General features: G+C 34.8%; 1 pseudogene; it reads left to right on the top strand.

The window, feature by feature from the left end:
- The first annotated feature begins 2,415 nt into the window (after positions 1–2,415).
- The window catches only part of LOC147404701 (protein CDI-like), a 49,387-nt pseudogene continuing 24,159 nt past the window's right edge, over positions 2,416–27,643 (top strand).

Below are 27,643 nucleotides of genomic sequence, written 5' to 3'. Positions count from 1 at the left end.
AGTAAATGGAAAGTAAAAATTAAATAGGACATTTACTTAAATGTTTTTAATGAAATAAAGGGTGAGAAATAGTGTATAAGGTGTGAGGAAGTCAAGCCAAGAGTCAGAACACTGTTCTGATCAAAACTGTGTCTGTCGGTGGCTGAACCAGGATTCTGTCGGTGGAACCGACAGAATATACATCGGCAGATGTCGATGGGACCGACGGTCCTGCCGACAGAACAAAATTTTCTCGCGTTATTTGGTTTCGTCAGCGGCAGAAGCAACATTCTGTCGGTGGGACCGACAGAATGCCTTCGGTAGGTGCCGGTGGCACCGACCCTTCCCACCTACAGCCTGAACCTTACTCGAACCTTCGAGTTTCCGATCCATGTTTCGGATTCTTCTTCCATTCTTCAAATCATTCAACCCACCCACGATTTTGTCATCAAAATTCGATAAAACATAAATAAAACACCTACTTCTACCATGAATTTGGAATCAAACACCAATTTCTACGATTTAAATGCAAACAATAAATTTTGTTTCAAAACCCTAAATGCACATTGAGAAATCTAAAGTTACCAATAGGAATTGAGAGTCCCCTACTTGTTTGTGAACGCCACGGGTACAAGCTAGCACTACAACTCAAGGTTGGATGGCTCAAGAGTCGAGGTTGGGCTGACTTGGATGCGAAACGAGCGAGGGTTTGCAAGCTATCCGACAATGACGTTCTCCTTCGCTTCTACAATGAAGTATAGACCTAGCTCCTAACTCGATGAAGCCCTCGGACGGAAGATGTGGAGGTTTACTCGAGCTACCCAGCTGGTTTTTGATGGAGGATGGGGAAAACGAACAAGAATGGGTAAGTAAAGATGGTGAAGTTGTAGCTCTCGACGTGGTCGACAACTTTGTCTTCTTCGTCGAGGTTCAACTCGGCTTCGTTCGGGCTAGAACTTGATGGGAATGGGTTGAAACCCTTGGGTTGAGAAGTGGCTACCGTTTGGTTTCCTTGGAAAAGAAGAGAAATGAAATGAAATAAAAGAAATAAGATTTCTTTTATAATAAAGCTGATGGCATACTTGTAATTTTCCCATCATTTCTAACTTCGTTCGTAACTTAACCATTCGGACTCGGAAATTGACAAGTGAATATACCATTTCGAATAATTTTTCACTACAGACCTAATGGTATCATCAAATCTTTCCGATTCTCGCTCTAACGAAATTCCACTATTTTGGGTCCCACTTAATGCGAAATTCGAGGATTTTATAACTTTTTCCTCCGAACTCGAATTCAAAGTTGCTTACAGGCTAATGTATATATTTCGATCCTTTTGAATTTAATGGCGAAGTCGATTTTCCTCAAAATTAATCATAGCAATATTCGAGTATTTTACTCTAAGTCTCTCATTCGATATTTCCCTCCGAATCTCACCATTTACTTTCCTCGAGATATGAGTTGAAAATCCGGGGTGTTACAGGAATGCAGTGGATATATGGATTTTGATTATATAGTTATATTTCTGCAGGTGAAAATTTTTCATAAGTTTAATTTTTAAGGGAAATTTTGTCGAACTTATTTAGAAGAAATTTGTATCGTATTTAAGCTTTGAAGGTCTTGATTTTAATTTTTTTTATTTTTCACTCCACCCTCGTGATTTGGGAAAGTCTAAATCCTAAATCGAGGACGTGACAATTCTCCATGACTGCGTATTTATCTATTTTTTCTTAGAAAAACCTTTTTAAGGATAACGATTTCTCTATTAAAAAGGATTTAAAGGTATTCTCTTAGGGGAAGGATAAGAAATTGGTCTTCATTCTAGAAGATCTTATTCATAAGGAAGTGATCTGTTGGCAGCATTCTTTGGTGGGTTACCTTTTAGGTAAACAACCTTATTTTATTTGTCTGAAATCTACGGTGGAAAGGATCTAGAAAATTAAGGGGCACATGGAGATGATGTCCTTGGAGGAGGATTTTTTCTTGTTCAAATTTAACAATGTGGAAGACTAAAATATGGTTTTAAATTCTATGATCTAGATGGCAGGGGAGAGACCATTGATTATTTGAAAGTGGACTTTGGATTCAAATCCAATTCGAAAGACGATGAAAACTATTCCGATCTGGATTTGACTTCCACATCTACCATTACAATTTTGGGCTTCTGATTCTCTTAGAAAGATTGGAAGTGTAATTGGAAATCACTTGCACATAGATGATGAGACGACCAAAAGATCAAGATTAGGTTATGCTCAACTGTGTAGAAATCGATACGAAATGTTCGTTTCCTTCAACCAATGGGCTAGGAAGGAAGAACAACAAAGTAATTTTTCAAAAGATTGTATTTGAATGGAAGTCGAAGCCGTGTAATCAATGTGAAACATTTTTCATTCGCTAGATTAATGCCCATGGTAGAAACCTGCAACTAAAGTGATAATGAGGGAAGAATGGAGGCAGAAACGAGGAGAAGAGGTGGTCGTGCCAACTACAATTAGGGTAGGTGAGGATCTTTCGAAGGTGATAATGATGGTTAGTAATGTTAATCCTTCTAAAGATTCTAAGGAAGGGAAGTGTGATGTACAAACTACTGATGTTAGTGAGAAGGGGAAAGAGGTGATTCAATGGGAATCTATTCCTCAAAAAGGGAATTCCAACAACATGAAAAAAGGTAAAGAAAAAGAAATTAAAATGAAGAGGAAAGATCTAGAGAACATATTGGAAGTAGAGCTACAAATTATGAAAATAACTAATGCTTTCCATGCCTTGGTGCATATCAGAGGGGTGTGGAAGAACTTGAAGATGATACTCAAGAGCCTTTGACCTCTAATCAGGTGCCATAAGAAGAGGAAGGAGAGATCACGAATCCTAGTATGCAATCTCAGAAAAAGAAGAAGAAAGGGGGAAAAATAAAAAGAATGAGGAGAGTTGATGAAGTTGTGACGAGGTCTACTCAATCTCAAATGACTACCCACGCGGAAGAGGAACCTTCAACCTAGTTATTATGTTAGTCTTAGCTTGAAATGTGCAGGGAATGAATGATTGGAGGAAGAGACAAACTATTTTAAACTTGCTAAGAAGGGAAAAGGTGGAGTTACTAGGATTTTGTGAGACTAAGGTTGAGTCAGCGCTAATACCAAAATATTAGAAAAAAATGTGTAACTTTTGGAAGTTTTTAGATAATTATTAGTCCCATCCATATGGACATATTTTGGTGGGATGGAATCCTCTAAAATTTAAAGTTGATAAACTATTTGAATCTAGATAAATGATACATTGTCAGGTTCAAAGAGTTAGAGATGGCTTCATTTTCCAAATATTTATAGTTTATGTTGATAATTCAAAATGAACCAGAAGAGAACTTTGGGATGATCTGAAGTTGTGGTTTTCTAATCAACCGTGGATAGTGATGGGTGACTTTAACATGGTTTGTTTTCAAAATGAAAAAATTGGAGGAAGACCAACGTCATGTAAAACTATGAGTGAATTCAACAGCTGTAATGATGTTACTAGCCTTCAAGATTTGAAGATAGTTGATAATTGGTTTTCTTGGACCAATAAATCTGTAAAACCTCGAATTTTCAATTCGTATCTCGAGGAAAAAATAAATAGTAGAATTTTAAGAAAATCTTAAAAGTGGGACTTAGGGGTAAAATTTTAGGATGTTTCTGATCATTTTTAATGGAATCTAACCTCACCATTAGATTCAAAATGATCGAAAAATATACTTTAGCCTGAAAGCATGCTCAAATGCGAGTCCGAATATAAAAGTTGCAAAATCCTCGATTACCGGGTCGGACCAGGCTAAAATAGTGACTTTTTGTTAGCGATAGAATTATTAAGATTCGATTATACCATTGGATTCGTAACAAAAAATTATTGAACATGGACTATTTATTTGTCATTTTTGGAGACCAGAAAGTCGAATTATCGTCAAAAATGAAAACGACATCAATTTTAGGGGTCACCTCAGGCAAAAAATGTAAATTTTTATTAGAGACAGAATTTGTAGAAATTGGCTACACCATTAGATCCGGAATGAAAAATTAGGCAAAATAGAGTATTCATTTGTCATTTTTGGAGTCCGGATGATCAAATTATCGTCGATCAAAACAATTAACAAAATACGGATTTTGTCTCAAATTTTATATAAATAAAATTTTAATAATTTCTTTTTCAATTCGTCTTCCCCAACCCGTCCAAACAGCCGAGACTTATAAAAAATAAAAAAATTATTTTTCTTCTTATCTTCCACATCAGATCTCTCACAAACGGTTCGTCGTCGACGACCGCCGCAAAAGGGAAAAAGATCTACAGCTTCGACATTTATAAAATCCACCCAAGAATTCTTCATTTCATCTTTTCTTTCACCCGGTATCATAAAAAAACAACCGTATTTATATACGAAAATTTTGAAACTTTGATCTCGGATTTCATCCTTTTCTGGGTCAAACCGTCTTTTGACGCAGAAGGGAGAAACGTTCGTAGTCTCGACATCTATAAAATCCACCCAACCTTTTTTCGTTTCACTTTCTTTTTCACCCGATATCGTCAAAAATTAGCCGTATTTATATACGGAAATTTTGTAAACTTCGACCTCAAATTTCATCGGTTTCGGGGTCAAACCGTCCTCCGTTGCAGAAGGGAGAAAGGACGATGGCATCGAGATCTTCGAAACCACCAGATCAGATTCAAAAATTAGCCACTTCAATGTTCGATCCGTCTCGATTTCTGTGTCGATCGCCTCGATTTCTACGCACACGCTTCGATCCTTTTGCCTAGACATTGTAAGGAACTCTCAATTTCTATTAGTAATCATAAATTGTGAAAATTGCATTTAGGATTTTATCGAAATTTTTTTTGATATATTTCCAAAATATAGAATTCTTTTGTTATTTAAAAATTCACGCTAGAAATTGCATGTTTGATATGTTTAATTGTAATTTTTAACAAATTATACGTGGGTAGGGTATTTTAACGGGTTATTTCCATCAATTGGGTCGTGTGCACTGCTCGGACCCCGTTTTGATATAAAATTTGTATTCTTTTTCAATATTATTGATAAAAATAAATTCTATTATTAGAAAATGTGATTTAATATTCAATGAACTCATATTGAGTTGATGAATAGCAAAAAATGGATATTTTATTGAAGAGATTGAAAATTGTAAAAATCGGAAAAAGGGAAAAAGGGTATGAAACGGTAAAATGTCAGTCACACCCGAGGGGTGATATCTGCATTTTACATTGTTGTGTTGTGTGTAGGTTGGTGAACAGATATCCAGGGATAATATTGTTGGTTGCATGTTTATTTAAATTTCTGTTAGCGCGAGGCGTTGTTTACCTTTCCGCTATGTTATTTATTTTAGGCCGGGTGGCCACACTTGCATGGTAGGAAACTCGATATCCATTCTCAACCTTGTATTGTTAATTTCTCTTTTGTTTTCAAATGAAAATAATATATATAAGTAACTATTTTGTGAGCTGTTAAAGAGTTTGTGAATACTTGAAGGGATAGTGCGTCATATCATCCGGAGTGGTGTACTATCCTGGGATGTACGGTAGGGACCACCAAACTCATACGTGGTATGGGACGCGTATGAGAGTGGAGTCACAACTGGAATCCAGGTTATTCCTCTCTATCTTTACCAGTGAACTTGTAATGTAAAGGTGGTCGTATACGAATGGTTTGTATATTTGGGAATCACATGCACGCCTGATAGGCATAGACGAAGATGATTAGTCAGTGATCACTAACAATCTATAGTAGTCGAACGTTCTGACACATCGAAAAGAGACCCATTGCTTACGGTTACGTCAAATGGCCAGCCTGAGCCAGATAAATGGTCAACCAAGCGTGGTAAGTGCAACGACCAACCACAAAATCAGGAACTAAAAGCCAGAAAAGAATTGTAACATCATGTCCCGACTGGGAGCGATCCAGTCGTGAATCCCAACTCTCTAATTCCAATACTCCACCATTGTGTATTTTGTATCTGTTGCTTATTTTGATATATAAAATGAAATACATGTTTGATGTTTCCATTTGATTAATTAGATTTATATAAAAAGAGAATGTTATAGTGAGTAATGCTGATTGATGAAATGTGAGTTTTAAAATGTTTAGTTGTTCATCCCTAGCTATATGTACCAGTTAATCGTAGTTCTTCTGTAAAATTTTGTATATTTTAAAATGATTTTAGTATGCTTATTCCTTCATGTTAGAAGAGGTTATTGGAAGAAAGTGTGTTATTCCTTACTGGGTAACCATTGTTACTCACCCTTTCCTTCTCCATTTTTTTAGTTTCAGATCCTAAGCTTGGCGAGGCAGGTATAGAGCACGAGTGAGAATCATCTGGTGGGTCAGATAGACAGTCAGAGTTCGTCACTTGGTGAGTATTGGGGTTATTACCCCTAGTGGTGTCGATTTGTCTGAGAGTAATATAGATTTTGTTCTGAGTGATAGGAATTTTGTTAGAGTGAGGAATTCCTGTATAATCCTGTATATAATTTTTCTTCTTCCGCACTCTGATCTATCGTACATGATTAGACGTATATAGGCTTCCGCTAGTATTATATTTTATTTGTTATATGCAGGATTGTATGTCGTTTATCAGGTGCAGGTTGAACGCCTTGGAATGCTAACATAAACAGAGGAGACCATGCCGAAATTTTGAGGTGCCACCTAGTACCTCGAGATCTGACATGGGGATTTGTGTTAGCGTTTGGCGGGGTGCCACAAAATCAATGGGTGGGCGACGGATTGCTAGTAGGTTGGATAGAGCACCAATAAATTTAGATTGGCTATTTAAATTCCCATTCATGAATTTATGTTATCTATAGGAGGAAGTTTTTGATTATGCACCTATTAAATTCATTTTTCCAGATGGATATGGTGCGCATCCAAATTTTGTTTAAAATTCTTTAACTTGTGGATTGGTCAACCAGTGGTCAAAGAATTGGTGGAGGAAGCATGGAGAATTCTAGTGGGATAGGAATCTGATGTAAAAAATTACAAACAAGTTGAGAACTGTTATGATTGCGTTGAGAGCATGGAACATGGATGTTATCGGGTCGATTAATGACAAGAAGGAAATAGCCAGATTATAGTTGAATGAAGTCCAAAGGGAACAAGAAAATAATCAAATAAATGGATCCTTAGTTGTTAAGGAAAAATAAGGCACTAAAGAAGCATAATGAAGAAATTGAAGATGAAAAGAAATTTTATAGACAAAAGTCTAGAGTGTGATGGCTGAAGGAAAAAGACAGAAATACCAAAAAGAAAGAAGGGATTTTATCAAGTTAGAAAGAATGAAGTTAATCTAAGTTATAATTTAAAATCTATGTTTGTATTTTTATGAAACAAAATGGAGAGTAGATGTTGCTGGAAAATAAAGTAATATAAGGGAAAATTATACTAGGAAAACAAAAGAGATAAAATTATTAGTGATTAAAGTAACCTAGGATTAGCAAATAAAACTGTATTTGAGTTTATCCTTCTTTGCACTCAACCTCAAGGGCTTGGTGTGAGCTTCTTGGGTTAGAAGATATGACATGAAGCTTTTTAAGAAAATACTATAGTTAGGACTCCTTCACTCATTAACATGTGAAGTTCCTACCATCAAATATCTAGTTTAATCATCTTCTATCTTAATCTTATCTAAAATATAAAACATCTAAGTTAATCATATGAGGTGTAGAGATTCATCTAAAGTTTTGATCCATTAGAATTGGATAAAACCTTGAAGTGAATCCTATAAATAATATAAAGAACATGGAAGGATAAAGAAATAATATAAAATTGAAGCTTGGTCCTAGGTTTCCTCCTCTCCCTAATGTGGGAGTTTAGTATATGGTCGTGACAAGGATACAAGAAAAAGTAAAAGAAAAAACACTTGTATTCATAGTAACCAAGATACACTATCTCCTTGAGAAATTACAGAAGTTGCTGAAATAAAACCTCACTAAAAATAAAAATTAATGAGAAAAAGCTAAGGACATTGCGGGTAGAAGAGAGAAAGGACAAGAGCCCAAAGACTTTTTCCTAATTGGAAAAATGATATATTTCTAGACTTGAGGTGTTCTCGAAGGATAAAAAAATAGTTGCCATCACTCTTGCGTATAATCACACGTGTGAAACAAACTAGAGTAATTCTAGGACAATCCAACCGAGGTGGACTATGCCACATTCATAGTTGACTGTGCCAGATTGATCTGGAAACATCCAGATCTCAATTTTTGACTGGCTGTTTGATTTGACTTCTTGATTGTAGTCCACTTTTACTTAGTGATTTCGTGTTCATTTGGATGAGTTGATCATTGACCTATATAGTGAATACACATGATCAGTGTTTCGATATTTACAATTATTTTGTATAATTAAAATTAATTAACATGGTGTAGCATGAAATGTGATAAATTGAGACTTAACATACTTATTTATCTAATCTAATGAAATAAGGATGAAAATTGAGATATATATCTGGAAAAAGTGTGGATAAATCAATGTTTTGAGTCACTAATCACATCTTAAAACTTATCTTTTTCTAGTCCTTTAGAAAATAAATTTGCCACTTTCATAGGCATTCAACTACATTTAGCGAATGCAGCAATCCCTTAAATCGATAGGTACTTCTAGTGGACGAGTTTGACTTATGAGGGGTTGTAGAAAATATACATACAAAATTCGAAATAACTTTTAAAGTAATAATGGTTAAAACAAAAACTTATATTTAAAAGTACAAGTTCTTTAAGATTTGTCAATCATTTGGAAGTAATAATTGGTATGGAGTCTCAACTCTTATTTCTCAATGAAAAAGCTTAGACTGATATTGATGGTTAAGATATGGTGATTTTAATTTAGAAACTTAAGAGATCCGGTTTCCTAAAGTGAGTTTCAACCTTCTAACTAATCTAGAATAATTGGATCACTTAGGGTTTAATTCTAAACTTTGCATCCTATCAAGGGTAGTGAGAAATGTGAATGTTCACTTTAATACCTCAAGGGGCTTTATCTGTGGTATTCCAGCACACTCATGTTTTTATACTTGATAGCTTTCACCTTATTGAAACTCTAAACTTTTCAACTTTGATTATTTTTAATCTTCTTTTATTTTTCATTTCAAGGGATATTTTTCTTTTTCTTACTCTTTTATTTTTTTCTTTTCCTTTATTTTTTCTACTCTTTTTAAGAAAAATAGGTAGTCCTTTTGTTTAATTAAATGATTGCTGCTCAAGACATATTCAACCCAATTTTGTTTTTTTTTTTTCTAATCAGCCAACCAGATGAACAAGGAAGTCAAAGTTCATCAAACCTAATTTTTTTTATATTCTAGATAGAAAGAATGTAACAACAAGCTCACTTAATTCAACCTAGACTCTTGGTAACCTTATTAGAAGTAACTATAAACAAAACGTAACTTTGTTCTAATTTTTGCATCAGAGAAACACGAATGGAGACTTTAGATCAACGCTTCCAACCAAAGACCGATTTAATATTTTTAACTAAGTGTTTTAATAATACAAGCTAAGATCTTGAACAAAATACAACAAAGTTGACAAAATATTTTTTAAAATTTTATGATTTTTGAATAGAAAGTAAAAGAAAATAGATGGACATCCGATCTATACCCCCAAACTTAAACATAATATTGTCCTCAATATTTTAATATGCACATGCAAATGCAAAATTGAAATTGACAAAAGAAAATGAAATGGGTTGGATAACACCTGAAAATGATCTTACAGTCATGTAATATTAACACAATATCTTCTGAAATGAGATAACATACCACTCACCACTATCGCAACGTCTAATCCCTGAAAACACTATGAAAAATACTTTGATCATAGTTTAGGTAATTGGTTCCTAAATTATGTCGGAAAAACACACACTAGTATTTTCAACCTACACTGTGTAAACTAGCACAAGACAAAATAATTATGAAAAAGAAAAGGATTTTTGAAAAATACTGTATAAAGAAACCGTTTTTGAAACAAAACATAAATAATACAATATTCAGATAAAACAAAAACAACTACTTAACAAAGAAAGTTCTAATAGCAAACTATAAATAAACATAATATAAATTTTTAATGAAAACATCTAATCCCTTTGAGATCTACCTCTAGTAGTGACTATCTCAAATTCTCGTATTCTCTCGTGTTATTCAGCTAATCAAATCGTCATTCTAACGTCTTTTGTCCTTTATACAATTTACCCATCCTTTTGAAATTTTTTATAAATGCATTTTACAGGGAACATATAAAACCCTAAATTTCAATTTGTATCTCAAGGAAAATATATAGTGAAAATTTGACAAAATTCTTAAAGTAGGAATTAGGATAAAACTTTAGGATATTTTTTTATTATTTTTAATGAAATATGACCTCACTGTAGGATATAAAATGATCGAAAAAGATACTTTAGTCTGTAAATACGCTTAAATGCGAGTTCGAATAGAAAAGTTACAAAATCCTCGATTTTCGAGTCGGACTAGGCCAAAATAATGACTTTTGCTAGAGCATGAATTTTTAAAATTTGATCAAACAATTGAATTTATAACGAAAAATTATAGAAAATGAACTATTTACTTGTCATTTTTAGAGTCAAAAAAGTCGAAATATCGTCAAAAATGAAAACGACGTCAATTTTAGAGTCTTATTGGGCCAAAAATGTAAATTTTTGTCTAGAGACATAATTTGTAGAATTTGACCACACCATTAGATCCAAAATAAAAAATTTGATAAAATGGAGTATTCATTCATCACTTTTAGAGTCCGGACGGTCAAGTTATTATCGAACGAAACAATAGGTAAAATATCGATTTCGTCCTGCATTTATATAAATAATTTTTTTAAAATAAAAATAATATTCATCATTATTTTCTTCGTTTAAAACCAGTCACCATTTAAAAAACATATTTTTCTTCGATTTTCAATCTCAGATTCATCGCAAACGGGTCGCCGTTAACTTCCGACATTGAAAGAAAAAATGTCTACAACATCGACATCTACAAAATCCACCCAATATCTTTTCGTTTCATCTTCTCTTTCACCTCGTATCATTAAAAATTAGTCGTACGTGATATGAGATTTTCAATTTTTAAACCTCGAATTTCATCAGTTTTGAGGTCAAACCTTCATCTGTCGTAGAAAGGAGAAATGATGACGGCATCGAGATCTTCGAAACCACCGGGTCAGATTCAAAAATTAGTTACCTCGAAGTTCGATCCATCTCAATTTTTGTGTCAATCGTCTTGATTTCCGTCACGTGATTCAATCATCTCGTACAGAGATTGTAAGGACTCTCAATTTCTATTGATAACTGTAGATTGTAAAAACCGTATTTAGGATTTTAATGAAAACTTATGATGTATTTCCAAAAAATATATAGAATTCTTTTTGTTATTTCAAATTCATACAAGAACTTGTATATTTGATATATTTACTTGTATTTTATAATAAACTATACGTGGGTAAGATATTTCATTAGGTTATTCCCGTCAGTTGGGTTCTGTGCACTGGTCGGACCCTACTTTGATATAAGTTTTGTAAATTTTCAATTTAAATGATAAAAATGAATTTTAAAATGTGAAAAAGAATTTGACATCGAAAAATGAATATTTGAGTGAATGAATTCGAAAAATGAATGATGTGTTTAAAAAAGTAAAAAGTGCAAGAATAAAAAAAAAATAAAAAAAGGAAAAGGGGATAAAATGGTAAAATATAAGAATCTTACCCGATGGGTGATGTTTGCATTTTACATTGTAATGTTGTGTGTAGGTTGGTGAAAGGATATCTAGGGATAATGATTGGTTGCATGTTTATTTAAATTCTATTGGTATAGAGGCTCCAAGTTTTGTTATTTATTTTAGGCCGGGTGACCACAGTTGCATGGTAGGAAACTGGATATCCATTCTCAACTTTGTAATGTTAATTTCTTATTTGTTTTCAAAGAAAATTTCTTAATTATTTTCAAAGAGAGGAAATGATATATATATATATATATATATATATATATTATGAACTGTTAAAAAGCTTGTGAATACTTGAAAATATAGTTTGTCATATCATTCGAAGTGATATACTATCCTGGGATGTACTGTAGGGACAACCAAACTCATACGTTGTATGGGACGCGTATGAGAGTGGAATCACAACTGAAATCTGGGTTTATTCCTCTTTATCTTTACCAGTGAACTTGTAATGTAAATGTGGTCATATACGAATGGTTTGAATATTTGAGAATCACATGCATGCTTGATAGGCATAGACGAACGTTCTGACACATCGAAAAGAGACCCATTGCTTACGGTCACGTTAAACGGTAGCCTGTGCCAAATAAATGGTCTTGCAAGTGTGGTAAACAGCGACCAGCCACAAAATTAGGAACTAATACTTTATTATGAAACATCATGTCTCGACTAGGAGTGATCCAGTCGTGAATCCCAATTCTCTAATTCCACTATTCCACTATTATGTATTATGTATATGTTTCCTTATTTTGATATATAAAATGAAATGCATGTTTAATGTTTCCATTTGATTATTAATTAGATTTGTATAAAAAGAAAATGTTATAATGGGTACTATTGATTGATGTAATGTGAGTTTTAAAATGTTTAGTCGCTGACTATATGTATTAGTTTATCATAGTTTCTTCTGTAAAACTTTACATATGTTGAAATGATTTAGTATGTTTATTCATTCATGTTAGGAGAGGTTATTGGTAGAAATTGTTTGTTTCCCTATTAGGTAACCATTGTTACTCACCCTCTCCTTCTCCATTTTTTTAGTTTCAGATTTAGAGCTTGGCGAGGCAGGTATAGAGCACAAGTGAGGATCATTTGGTAGGTTAGATAGATAACCAGAGTCTGTCACCTGGTGAGTATTGGGGTTGTACCCCCTAGTAGTGTCGATTTGTCTAGGAGTATTATAGATTTTGTATTGAGCGTTAGGACTTTTATTAGAGTGAGGAATATTTGTATAATCCTGTATTTTATTTATCTTTCTACACCTTGATCTATCGTATGTTATTGATGTATGTAGGCTTCTGTTAGTATTATATTTTGTATGTATATATATAGGATAGTGTTTGTCGTCTATCAGGTGCAGGTTGAACTCAGGGAATGCTAACATAAACAGTAGAGACCATGCCAAAATTTCGAGGCGCCACCTTGTACCTCAAGATCTGACATGGGGGCTTTGTGTTAGAGTTTGGCAGGACGCCACAGAACGTAGTTTGACCTCATCTAAAAAGGATGTGTCCTTAAAATTTGGACTAGACGATCTAGCTTCACTCATTCCAACCTCATCAAGTTCTTGTCTTGGGCACTTATACGTATGAGGGCTTCTGTGTTCTTCAAAATGCTTTGGTATCGGCTGTCACAAACTTGGGGCACACTTTGCAAAAGATAATGCACTTTTGAATTTCGAAAGTTAGATCATCTCGCCTTGGGGTGCTAACATTGCCATTGGTACTCCCATACACCTCTTAAGAATCTGACAGACTTGTAGACGCCCCATTTTTGTATTTACCTGATTAATCAACTCGTCAACCCAATCGCGATGATTCCCAATGATGGATGATTGTTCTAATGTTTTATTTATTACTAGATATGTTTTAGAAATTCAGATGAAGTATCTAAAACTAACAAAACTGTAAAAATCACGCTAAGCTAGGAAAATATAACTCCAAAAGTCTAGAAATCATCATTTTTCAGATAAAAAGAAGCTTCACGATAAAAATCACTAAAAAATGATCAAATTACCAAAATACCCCTAACCTTAAAACATCCCTAGAGGCTACGTTAAGCTTAAGAAAATACTTTCAAACACATAAAACAACAAATCGAAATCAAATAAATCATTTCGTCAATTTTCACAAAATTCGACAAAATTACGAAAATACCCCTCATAAAGTTCACGACCATTTCGCATAACAAATTTCATAAATGACACAAACCAATATTCCCATTGAATTTCTTACGAAAAATCTATTACAAAACATCCTGGAACATTAAAAAATGACTTAAAACGCAAAAAGTCATTTCCGAGGATAAAACGATAATTTTACAATTTTAATAATTAAAAATTTCGAAATTAATAATGAAAACATTAATTAATGTAAAGTGAAATCCTAATTAAAATTAAATTTTTTTAAATCAAGTCAATTAAGTAGGACTTAAGTCAAAATCCTAAAATCTAGTCAATCAAGTAAGACTTAAGTCAAAATCCTAAAATCTAGTCAATTAAGTGAGACTTAAGTCAAAACCCTAAAATGAAGTCAATCAAGTAAGACTTAAGTTAAAACCCTAATCAATCTAATAAGACCAAAGTCAAACCCTAACCCTAATAGAATTCTAATTAAACTATAAAATTATCCAAAAGAAACATAATCTAACTCTAACTCTATCTAAAACGCTTTTAAAAAAATCTATAAATAGGGGTCTCCACACCCTAATCTCGTATGAAAAAGAAAATCCTAGAAAAAGTAGGTCAAGAAGCCTCCCTAACCTTTTCAAAACCTTGATTTTTAAGCCCTAACTTTTGTTCAAAAAATACTCAAAAACCCTTTCAAAACACCTAGAAATCCATAAAAAAAATTAAAAAAACTCACAGATCTAAGAAGAAGATACCTCAACTTGGAGATCAGAAGTAGATCCGGTGATAGGAGAATAGCAAGGAAATACATACGAGGATACTCTCCGTTAGTGTTGAAGGAATCGTTGTAATCCGCAAGGTAACTTATTATTATTATTATTCACTATTTTTAGTATATTTTGCAATGTAATCGTTTTTGGGAAGTAGTAGAGACCGACGTTTGCCGGGCGGGGTTGGTGCCTAACACCTTCCAACCCCCGTAACATGATCTCCGAACCTAGTTTCTTTTGTAGATTAGTTTTCCTTATCTGTTTATAGTCAATGTTCGGTTCCTAGACCGTAATAACTAGGTGGCGACTCCCAAACCTCGGAAATCAAAAGCGGATCCGCACACCCAGCGGATCGAGGGCGCTTTCAGTGGCGACTCCGCTGGGGATTATTGAGGATCAAATTTGAAAAGCTCTAAGTATGGGAACATTGCCAAGACGACCTAGTTATTTTTAGTTTCTTTATTTTTAACTGTTTATTTATATGTTTATTTTGTTTTCATTATTCTTGTTGGCTTAATTAGTAATCATTTGTTTAGACTTTAAATATTTGATTTTGGCATGTTATTTTCTATGGTTCAATCAGGATCACTTGGGAGACCCTAAATAATTCAAATGTTTGGTTTCATTGAAGATGGAATGATGGTGGTTGGGATGAGAGCTATGGACTTTTTAGAAAAAATTTGGATGCAATTTTTTTGGCACGTTACTATGCATGTGTGGCGAGTTTTGAAGATAAATTATTTGTAACTAATGTGCTAAGAAACAAGAAAAATTGTTTCTTTAAAGTTGTTCGTGATGAAGAGGGGATTCCAAGAAAAAAATTGCAAAAAAAAAAAAAAAAAAAAAACAGCATACCGGACTGGTGTGCCATTAGCAAAACGTGAATTTTTTCCTTTCTCTATCTTCTTCTCCATGTAGAAAAGAATGGACAGCCAAGAGAGAGAGAGAGAGAGACGTCTCTCTCCTCTTTCTCTCTACCATCTCTCCAGCTTCACAATCCCTTTACCATCTCTCTACTCTCACATCTCCCCAATCGCCTCAGCTTGTAGAGACCACCCAGACCTCCTCTATCGCTACATGAACTATACTGCGTTCTCTCTCTGCCCCTTCGATCGTGACCTCCCCAAAACCCATATCTTCTCCCCCCTAAAACCCATTTTGAAATAGCATTCTATTTCTGGTTTTGTTATTTTTTGTCTCTTTTCTTCTATCGAGTCAGGAACTCAATTCAGATCTATTCTACAAGCATCTAAAATGTCTTTCCCACCCGTTCATGTGAATTTGAACGGAAGAGAACGCATTTGAGTAATGGAACTAAAGTTAAATCAAGGGCATTTAAGATCTTTGTAGGATACGGTACTTGAGAAGATCTGGCTTATGAAGGTTGTCGTCATTCGATCTTGAAGCATTCCTCGATTCCAATCGAAGTGATACCAATCAAACAATCTGATTTGAGGAACAATGACTTCTATTGGAGAGAGAAGGGAGCAACAGAGAGTATAGAATTCTCATTTACTCGATTCTTGACTCCATATCTAGCTAATTATGAAGGCTGGTCTATGTTTGTGGATTGTGATTTTCTTTATCTTGCAGACATCAAGGAATTAACAGAACTAATTGATGAGAAATTTGCATTAATGCATGTTCATCTGATTACACGCCAAAGGAAAGTACTAAGATGGGTGGAGTGGTGCAGACTGTATATCCAAAGAAGAATTGGTCTTCGATGGTTCTGTATAATTGTAGTCATCCAAAGAACAAGATTTTGACACGTAAGGTTGTAAATTTTGAAACAAGTGCTTTTCTTCATAGATTGATGTGGCTGGATGAAGTGGAAATTGGGTCTATTCCATTTGTTTGGAATTTGCTTGGGAACAAAAAAAAAAAAAAGATAAAAATTGTGAGTGTTGTGAGCTGTGTATGCTGCAAGTTGATACATAAAAATGAAAAAAAACTAAAAATAAAAAAAGTTTCCAAGTTGTGTGTTTCTGGCAGGAACACATATGGAAAAAAAAAGGTTGAGGTGTTGGCAGCATGTTGTGGCTGCAACATGTTGATAAAAAAAAATAAAAAAAACAAAAGAGTGAACTAAGATGAGGTGAAGTGTATTTGCTATCAGTAATGTTAAATTTTTTTGTGGCAGCACATTAAAAAACAAAAAGTAGAGTTTTGGGTTGTTAATGTTGCTGGCAGCAACATGAATTTTTTTGTTTTTTCTTTTTCTTTTAATTTTGTTTTTCGTTTTATAAATTTAAAAAAAAAAACAAAAAAGGGAATGGACTAGTCTTTCTAGCTTAGTAAGGTTCTTTTCTTACTAACAGTCATTAACCCTGCCACGTGGCACCTGAAAAATGATCCAATGCCACGTGTTTATGGCGGATGAAATTCTATAAAAAAGGAAAAATTCAAAAAAATCTTTAAAAATTAATTTTCAAATTTTGGTTTTCAATTTGATTTCATAACCGCTTATTTTCAAAACATTGGACCAAAGTAAAAAAATGTGAATTTCATTTTTGGATCCAAATTTTTCTATCAAATCTAGAAGGTTATGGTATTGGATTATCGATGAGATGGCTATATTGGCTTAATGACTTTTAGTAAAATTTGAAACCTTATGAGTTATTCAAGTTAGCCGATGTTCTCCAAAGATTTGCTATGCATGTCTTTCAAAAGAAAAAAAAATTGTTCATCGCTCCTTATCTTTACAACTATCAATCTATTCTCAATTCAATATTCTTTGAGAATCTCAATTTATTTAGGGTTGCCCAAAGCATCCTTGATTGGACTATAAACAAAAGAAAAAAAAAGGTTTGTTGTTATGATAGGTCGATGATTAGTTATGGTTATGCTATCCTTGTTGATTGTCTATCTAACATACCATGATCATGATAGATATATTTTGATGTGTATGCTTTGATCTTAATCTTGATGTGATGAATTGTATTGGTAATATTCATATGATATTCATGTTGTGATGGTTTGATTTGGCCCACGGGCCCATTTGCTTGAAAAAGGGCCCAGGGCACACTCCACCCTCTTTTGCACACATCACTAGCACATTTATCGCTTTGCATGTCCCATATAGGCAACGAAGCACTAGTGCGTGGCCCGGTCTCTTCGGAGATGCGACGTCATTCATGAAAACCACAACTCCAGTCACGTACCTTAGGGTATATAAAACTGGGGCATCAGTACCGTTTAATCAGGTGACTCTGAATGGTATATCGATGCACCCAAGCTGGAGCAATCTGAGCCTTTGACCTATTGTAAACCGCACAGTCACATGTCCTGATTGCCAACGTAGTACTAATCTGTAGTCGGTTCCCTCGTGGGATGCTAAATCATTTATGAAAGCTACAACCCTAGACTTGTACCTAGACGATATATCAAAGGTAATCCAAGTTCATCAATTGCACTTCTTGATCAAAATCAGTGCCTAAGCAAGATCCTGCCCTGCTGTACCCTACTGTACGAGAGGGATAGACAACGTTTATTTTAGACGAGAGGTATTTAGTGGGCCCTTGCTCAGCATCGTGTACCACCTCTCAACTAGGGATTAAACTGGTTGTTTTTTTATTTCAGAGATTTGAGTTGGAGTCTTAGATTATCACCTATACAGTATATCAAACCAAGTCACTACGTATCGAGAGGTATATAGGTGTACTTGGGCAAGGGTTGCTAGATAAAAATGCATTGCACGTAATAAGCTTAGAGTCTAGAAACCTCCACTGTAAGTCACGACTCGAACTTATTGTGGGTGTTCCCGGGTTGTTTATTGAATGGGACCTTATGAATGATGAATGTATGTATGTAAATGATGAGATCAGAATGTATGGTTGTCTTCGAGAATTAAAATTTTTATCTAACCTGACTTGAGATTAAAATGGGTGCACCAACCCAATAAAAAGTCCATTTTAAAACTTGGCAATGGTTCATAAAGACCTAGTCCATCTCGATCCAACAATCATGATGGGCCAGACCATTTAAATCAAAATGAAATTCAAATTCTTTACTAATTTGGGTTTCAACCCATTTTAAAAGAAGAAGAATATTTTCTGAAAGAAGAATATTTTCCAAAAAAAATGTTTTCCAAAAGAAAAGGAAATGAAGGAAAAATGATTTGCAAAAGACTTATTTTTGCATGGAAAATTTGTGAAAAAAGGATTTTTACAAAAAATATATTTTTTTAAAAAATATATTTTTTTCATTGACCTTGAAAAATTATTAAATTACAAAAAATAATCAGATTTGTGAAGGTTTTATATTTAATGAAAACATTATTTGTCAATAATTTTCAAGAGTGCAATAAAATTATTTTCCTTCTGAATAATCATTACATGAGTGAATTATTTAATGGATTGGTACACAGAATTCAATAAAACCTTAGGATTCATTTAAAATGTTATCAATGTGATAATCCACATTTGATGGGGTTACAAGGTTACCATTGTACCTAAGCTCAATCGTCCATCGTCTAACTAGGGTTGTAAGTCCGGTCAATTAGAACAAACGTCAATATCAAGTCAACAGTTAGAAATGACCTCAGAATTTCTCAACATCGCCCAGTTGTTCCCTAAAGATCATAGTGCTTCAATCCTACCAGTTGTAAGCAATATCTCAGTCCTCAATCCTAATCAAGCTCGTGTGGGTACTTGTCTTGAGTTTTCATGAGTCATTTGGGTTAGCTTGAGTTCTTTTTTCAGAAAGGTCATGTCTTCTTTAGGTTGAATCTATCCCTTTTATTTCTATGAGTCGAGTTCGTTTGCTAAGTTTAGAACGACGTCTGTCGCCCCATTTGAATAAAGAAATTTTTTAATTAAAATTGTTTTAAATAGAGTTATAGTTTAATTAGAATTATTTTAAATAGAGTTATTGTTTAATTAGAATTCTATTAGGATTTTGACTTTTAGTCTTACTTAATTGACTTTAGTCTTACTTGATTAACTTTAAGATTTTGACTTTAGTCTTACTTGATTGACTTTAATTTTGACTTTAGTCTTATTTGATTGACTTTAATTTTCATTAAGATTTCACTTTACATTAATTAATATTTTTATTATTAATTTCGTAATTTTTAATTATTAAAATTGTAAAATTATCGTTTTACCCTCGGAGAGGACTTTTTGCGTTTTAAGTCGTTTTTCAATGTTTGTAGAATGTTTTGGAATCAATTTTTCGTAAGGAATTCAATGGGAATATTAGTTTGTGTCATTTATGAAATTTTTTGTGCGACATCATTGTGAACTTTATAAGGGGTATTTTCATAATTTTGTCGAATTTTGTAAAAATTGGCGAAATGATTTATTTGGTTTCGATTTATTGTTTTATGTGTTTGAAAGGATTTTCCTAAGTATAATGTGGGCTCTAGGGATGTTTTGAAGTTAGGGTATTTTGGTAATTTGGTCATTTTTTAGTGATTTTTATCGAAAAGCTTCTTTTTGTCGGTAAGATGATGATTTTTATATTTTTGGGGTTATATTTTTTAGCGTAACGTGGTTTCTATAGTTTTGTTAGTTTGAGATACCTCATCCGAATTTCTGAAACATATCTAGTAACAAATAAAGCATTGGAATAAACATCCATCATTGGCAACCATTGCAATCGGGTTGACGAGTTGATTAATCAGGTGAATGCAAAAAATGGGGTGTCTACAGATGCCCCTCTTTGGCAGAGGGTTGAAGCAGACTAGATAGCAAATCTATTTTGATAGATAGTGCGATATCCGAATGCCAAAGCTAGTGACAGTTCATTTTGCAGCCTGATTTAACATTTCATCTGGATGTTCGAATCCTTGAGGGTAAAACTCTCCCCAAACTAAGAAGTTGTCAGGTCCTTGAGCGAGAACCCTCACTGACAGTATTAGATCCTTGAATTTTACAAAATTCTCCTTGACTAATGACACAAATGTGCAAGTGTGTGCACTTAAAATCTGACATAAATCTCAGAGGATCTAAGTGAAAACTGAGTAAAATCTGAGAAAACCCTCGGCAACAACTGGCTGAGTATAATCCTAACTGAGAATAATCCGAGCAAACCCTCGGCGGCAATTGGCTGAGCATAATCCGAGCAAACCCTCAATAGTAATTGAGCAAAATCTAAGATAACCCTTGGCGGCAACTAAGACAAATCCAAGTTAATCCTTAGCGACAACTGAGGAAAATCCAAGTTAACCCTTGGCGGCAACTAGGAAAAATTCGAAGCTAACCCTTGGTGGCAACTGAGCAAAATCCAAGCTAACCCTTGGCGGCAACTGAGCAAAATCCAAGATAACCCTTGGCTGCAACTGAGCAAAATCCCGAGAAACCCTCGGTGGTATTTGAGCATAATTCTGAGAAACCCTCGACGGTATCTGAGCATAATTCTTAGAAAACCCTCGACGACATCTGAGCATAATTCCAAGAAACCCTCGGCAGCATCTATGCATAATTTTGAGAAACCTCGACGGTATCTAAGCGTAATTTCTAGAAAAACCTTAGCCGCATCTGAGCATAATTCCAAAAAAATGCTCGGTGGCATCTGAGCATAATTCTAAGAAACCCTCGGCAGCATCTGCGCATAATTCTGAGAAACCCTCGACAGTATCTGAGCATAATTCTGAGAAAACCCTCGACGGCATCTGAGCATAATTCCGAGAAACCCTCGGTGATATGAGCATAATTCTGAGAAAACACTTGGCGGCATCTGAGCATTTTTCCGAGAAACCCTCGGCGGTATCTGAGTATAATTCTGAGAAACCCTTGGCAGTATCTACGCATAATTTCGAGAAACCCTCGACAGTATCTGAGCATAATTCTGAGAAAACCCTCGGCAGCATCTGAGCATAATTCTGAGAAACGCTCGACGGTATTTGAGCATAATTATGAGAAAACCCTCGGTGGCACTGGCTGAGTAAAAGTGGGAAGAAAGGAGTGAATCTGGGAAATAATGATTGAAAATGAATCTAGAACAAAATGATTGAATCTAGGAATGAATAGATCTAGGAAAGAATGATTGAAAATGAATATGGAAAAAAGTGATTGAATCTGGGAATGAATAGATCTAGGAAAGAATGATTGAAAATGAATATGGAAAAAAATGATTGAATCTGGGAGTTAATAGATCTGGGAAAAGATGATTGAATCTGGGAAAGAAAGAATGTCCTATCTCCTATTCTAGGTAAAAGGGTAATAATTAATCTTTGGGAAAAATCAAATATGAAATCAGAAATGCTTCTGTTTGAACCTCAAAGTTTTTCAAAATTTTATGAATTTTAACTTCTTTTTAACCTCATGGGTTTTCAAAAAAATGCTATCACGAGGGTAATCTTAAATTAAGGGTTCTCATTATCTTTTAAGATTATCATTGATCAGGCTAGAAATCAAAAATGCGCCTAGGTTGATAGGAAACATTGTATTGACCACATCTTGTAAAAAAACAAAAAAAATGCCCCTAGTATAAGGGGAAACTAAATATTCAGAGAAGAAAGAAAATGCCCCTTGTATGAATGTTTGAAATATTTGATTACCACAAGCGCAATAGATATTCAACTTATAATTTCGACATTTTATATTGAAGATTTTGAGTCAGGCTCATGAGAACAAGATGTTTCCTTTAGAGAGTCATCATGGAAATCACCCTTCTCTCCTTTGGTTCACTTGGGGAAGTAAATATTTTCAGATCAATCGTAGACAAGATACTTGTGGCTTCTGAGTCAGTGCCTGGTTTAAGTTAAGTATTGAACTTGATTATTCAGACTTCTGATGTTTCAGCTCAGACCACTCTTAGTTTTTTAACTCCCCAAAGATTTTTTCACTTTTCTTTATTGCTGTAACTTTTACCTAGATTACCATTTCAGGTTTTCAAACTAGCGAGAATGTTCTAGCTTTTGCCTAGATCGCCTTTTCAGGTTTTCAAACTAGCGAACTTTTTTCTTTTTTTTTCTTTGCTCTGATTATTGCCAAAACCGTCCTTTCGAATTTTCAACCTTGTGAGCTTGCCTTAATTTTTTCCTAAGTCGCCCTTTTTCGAGTTTTCAACCTAGCAGGCTTTATTTTTTCTTTCTTTTTCTTTTTCTTCTGAACTTCTAGAGTTACTGTCTGGTCATGCTTTGCTACCTTCCTTAACTTTTTCACACGGTACTTAGGAAGACTTTTATAAGTAGGCTTAGGACTGGGTATAAAAAGAAAATGAATTTTAAGGCTTAAAAACCCGAATGCCCATTGTGTGACATTTCTTTTAAAAATTTTCTTTGAACTTTCTTCCCTATATATTTATTTTTATTTTGTGTAGGGAAATATATATATTTTTTTATTTTAATGTGGTTGGGCCTGAAGTAACTTCTCAGGTTGCCTACGTACCCCAGAATTTTGGGATCAGACCAAACTGTAGTTCGAATTCTTCCCTCCTTTAGGCTAGGTGACCGAGTTGAGAAATAAAAAGGCATAATTTTTTTTTGAAAAGACTGTAAAGGGGTTGAGAAAGGATATATTGAACTGAGTAATAGGAGAATTGATTCGACCACAGATGGCCTCCTTAAATGGAGTACAATTTAATTTGGTCAAGGTTGGTTGGTTCTGGTAATTCGATTCCATCATAATCTTGAAGTCTGAGAGCTTTTCCTGGTAATATTTCCTTGATGATGAACGGACCTCCCCAATTTGGTTTGAACTTCCCTCTATGGTCAAGATAGGTGCCCGATTTTCTTTGAGTACCAAATTTCCGACTTGTAAGTGACGGGCCTTGATCTTTTTGTCAAATGCATGAGCGATTTTTCTTTGATAAGCTTGCACATGGTACAAAGTTCTTAGTTGTTTTTCTTTTATCAAATTTAATTTTTCTTACCGTTGACGAACCCAATTTGCTTCTGACAATTGACTTTCCAACAAAACCCTAAGAGTTGGGATTTTCATTTCGACTGGCAAGATTGCTTCTATGCCATACACTAAGGAGTAAGGAGTAACTCCAGTAGAGGATCGAATTGAAGTTCGATATGCCCATAGTGCAAGTGGTAGTTTTTCTGATCAATCTCGATGTGATTGACACATTTTCCTGATGATTGTCTTTAGATTCTTATTGACCGCTTCAACTGTTTCATTGGTCTGAGGACGGTAAAGAGATGATTTTTGGTTTGAGATTTTGAACTTCGAACACAATGTACTAACTTCGACTTTGAAGTGTGATCCATTATCAGAAATCAGTTCCGAAGGTACCTCGACCGACTGATGATGTTCGTTTGGATAAATTTTGCAACTGCAGACGTAATGAAGACAGCATAAGAGGCAGCTTCGACCCACTTAGTAAAATAATCAATAGCAACTAGAATGTATTCATGCCCGTTTGATGCTTTAGCGATATTTTATCAATAATGTCAATTCCCCAAATTGAAAATGACCACGATGAAGTTAGACCAACTAATTGAGAAGGTGGCACAGTATGAGGTTTGCATGTATTTGGCATTTGTGACAGGTCTTGACTATGTGATGACAATCTGTTTCCATCGTGGGCCAGTAGTACCCTTGTCTCATAATTTTTTTAGCTAACATTTTCCCAGTCATGTGAGGACCACAGTCCCCTGAATGTAGTTCAACCATTATCTGTTTAGCTTGATCTTCATCAACGTATGACAAATGAATCCCATCATAAGACTTTTTGTATAAACTTCCTACGCATAGGATGAATTGAGATGCTAATCTTAGTAAGGTTTGTCGTTCCTTCCTCGATGCTTCTTCTGGGAATTCTTGTTTTTCCAACACTCTTTTTATATTTGTTTACCATGGCTTCCCATCGGGTAGTCGAGTAGCAATGTTGATCTGATGGCAATATGCAGGTTTGTCTTTGACTTCGACAGTGATCGGTCTCAATTCCATGCCAGGGGGCAAATGGATCATTGAAGAGAGAGTGACTAAAGAGTCAGCAAATCTATTATCTTCCTTTGATAGGTGTTAGAACAGGATAGCTTTAAACTTATTCACTAAGTTTAACAGATACTCATGATAGGACTTCAACTTTTCATCCCTAGTTTCCATTCTTCCAACGACTAATGTATGACCAAGGTTGAATCCCTGAATACTTCAATTTCTGTGATACCCAAATTCAAAGCAGCTTCGAGTCCAACAATGCATGCCTCATATTCTGCTGTATTATTGGTGTTGGAGAAAGGTAACTTAATTACGATAGGAATATGGCATTCTTCAGGAGAAAGAAAGACTATCCCTATTCCATACCCATTCTGATTGGTGGCCCCATCAAAGTATAGCTACCACGTTTGATTCTGCAGTTCTTCTTCAACATGCAAGATATTCTCATGTGGGAACTGATCAACAAGCCGTGTTCCTTCTACTACCTGGTGATCTGCTAAGTATTCTGCCACAACTCTTCCCTTGATAGATTTCTGCATAACATGCTTGATGTCAAATTCTGATATCAACAACAATCATCGTGCGGTTCTCTCTGTCAGTACCGGTTTCTCGAAGAGATATTTGAAAAGATCCATCCGAGATAATAAGATAACTGAATGAGATAGCATATAGTGTCGGAGTCTTTGAGTAGCCCATACTAGTGCCAAACAAGTTTTTTCTAGGACTGAATACTTTCAATCATACTCTAACATCTTTTTGTTGATGTAATAGATAACCCTTTCTTCGCGAGTATCTTTGTCATACTATGTAAGCATGTATCTCATAGCTTCTTCTATGACTGACAGATAAAGAAGAAGTGGTTCACCTGGTGTAGGTGGAACCAAAATAGACGGGTTTAAGAGATACTCCTTGACTTGGTCGAAAGACTTTTGACATTGCTAATTCCAAACTGCTGGTTCATTCTTTTTAAGAAACTTGAAAATAGGTTCGCAGATGTTGGTGAGTTGAGCGATAAATCTACTGACATATTGGAATCTCCTAAAAAAACCACGGATCTACTTTTCAATCTCAGGCGGTGGCATCTCTTGGATAGCTTTAATCTTCATAGGGTCCACTTCGATCCCTCTTTGACTGACCACAAATCCCAACAATTTTTCAAAAGTTACTCCAAATACACATTTCTACGGGTTGAGACAGAGTTGGTATTTTTGAATTCTTGTAAGATATTTCTCTAATGAAGCAACATGCCCCAGTCGTTCCTTAGATTTGACTACCATATCATCTACATAGACTTCGACTTCCTTGTGTACCATGTAATGCAGTAAAGTCGTGGCTGCTCTTTGATAAGTGGCTCTAGCGTTCTTCAAACCAAAAGGCATAATCTTGTAGCAAAAACTTCCCCACTGTGTGATGAACGACGTTTTTTGTATATCCCGAGTATCCATTTTTATCTGATTATAACCCGAAAAACCATCCATGAAGGACAACAAATCGTGCCCTACCGTATTATCTACTAAAATATCTATGTGTGGTAAAGGAAAATTGTCTTTTGGACTTGCTTTGTTTAGGTATCTGAAATCCACACATATTCTGACTTTTCCATCCTTTTTAAGTATCGGGACAACATTAGCAATCTATTCAGGGTACTCCACTACTTAAAAAAATCCAGCGTTAATCTATTTTGTACCTTTTTCTTTAATCTTTAGAGTCCATTCCGGCTTCATACGTCAAAGTTTCTATTTGATTGGTCGAGCATCAAGATATAATGGAATCCGATGTTGAACAATATCTGTGCTTACTCCCGGCATGTTCTCATAAGACCACACGAACACGTCTTTGAATATTCTGATCAAGTCTACTATCCCCTTGCATTCATCGGAAGATAAGGTGATCCCAATCCGAATCTTTTGAGGACTTTCTTTTGTTCCGAGGTTGATAACCTCTACTTCCTCTATAGAGGTTGAGCCCAACGTTCATTTTCTTGTTCAAGTAATTTGATTATTTTAGGAGGAGGTTCTTCGTCAGAAGACTCTCCCTCTGAAGCTAGATTATTAGTTAAATTATTATTGCACTCAGGGTAATCAAAAATTTCTTTCATTTCATTAAAAAGAGATGGGGTAACAGGACTCATTGCAGACTTGATAGACTCACTTGACTCAACAAAAATAATAGACTTACCTGACTCAACAGAAATACTAGACATGTTAGACTGAATAGGATTGATAGAACCAGCCTAGACATGTAGCACAGGACTCATTACATGATAATGAGAAAGAGACCCAACCGCGGGTTTGATTACAAACTGAATATTTGGGATCCCCTTCTCTAATGACAACACTAGGACGTTGTGATCTTCAATGAATAGCTGATCAATATTGAAGGAGTCCAGATTAAGTTTCCCATCTTTAGCTTCCTTTTCTTCAACTTCTGTGCTTGATTCCTTTTTAGGCTATTCCATGTCAAAGAAAATTTCAAATCCCGGCAAACGAGTACCTGTAATATGATTAATGAACAGCTCTGGGAACCCACAATAACGGAAATCTTCTCCTTCTTTCACGAAATAACCATTAAGGGTTGATAAGGCTTCATTTTAATTAGATCTGTAGTGCGTCCTTATCTTTTTGCAATTGTCTTATCCCGCTTTGTCTTCCAGTATTGGGACCAATCTTCTTTAGTAGGCTTATAACCTAGCCTGAATGTGTCGATGACTTCTTTAATCACTAGTGCCTTTTTAATACCCTGTTGCTTACGACCTAAGCCCATACCTGGAAAAAATCTCATTTTTTTGAACATATTGGCCATGTAGTAGTTAAAGGTGTTCTCAAGAGGGAAATATTCTTTCACTGAGTGATCCCATTGGACTAGGCATATCTTTTCAAATTCAAACCCACTGAGCTCTACCCCCTGTTGTTCTGGTTGAATCTCAAGTAACGATTCATTCTTGTTTTCGGTATTATTTACAATCCCCACAATCTCAGCATCTCCATGAAGGGTAATTACTAGTCCATCTTTGATGAACTTAACTTTCTGGTGTAGCATGGAAGGTATGGCTTTGATCTGGTGTAACCATGGTCTTCCTAACAGTAAATTGAAAGAGGACTGGATATCAATAACCTGAAAATTTCACAGGAAATTCAACTATGCCTGTAGACAATCGAAGGTGCAAAATTCCTAGTA

This window comes from Akebia trifoliata, chromosome 4, assembly GCF_017979445.1.
Source record: "Akebia trifoliata isolate Shusen 1 chromosome 4, ASM1797944v1, whole genome shotgun sequence".
NCBI lineage: Eukaryota > Viridiplantae > Streptophyta > Magnoliopsida > Ranunculales > Lardizabalaceae > Akebia > Akebia trifoliata.
Note: the sequence above shows the minus strand (reverse complement) of the source record. Positions and strands in the feature narration are given on the sequence as shown.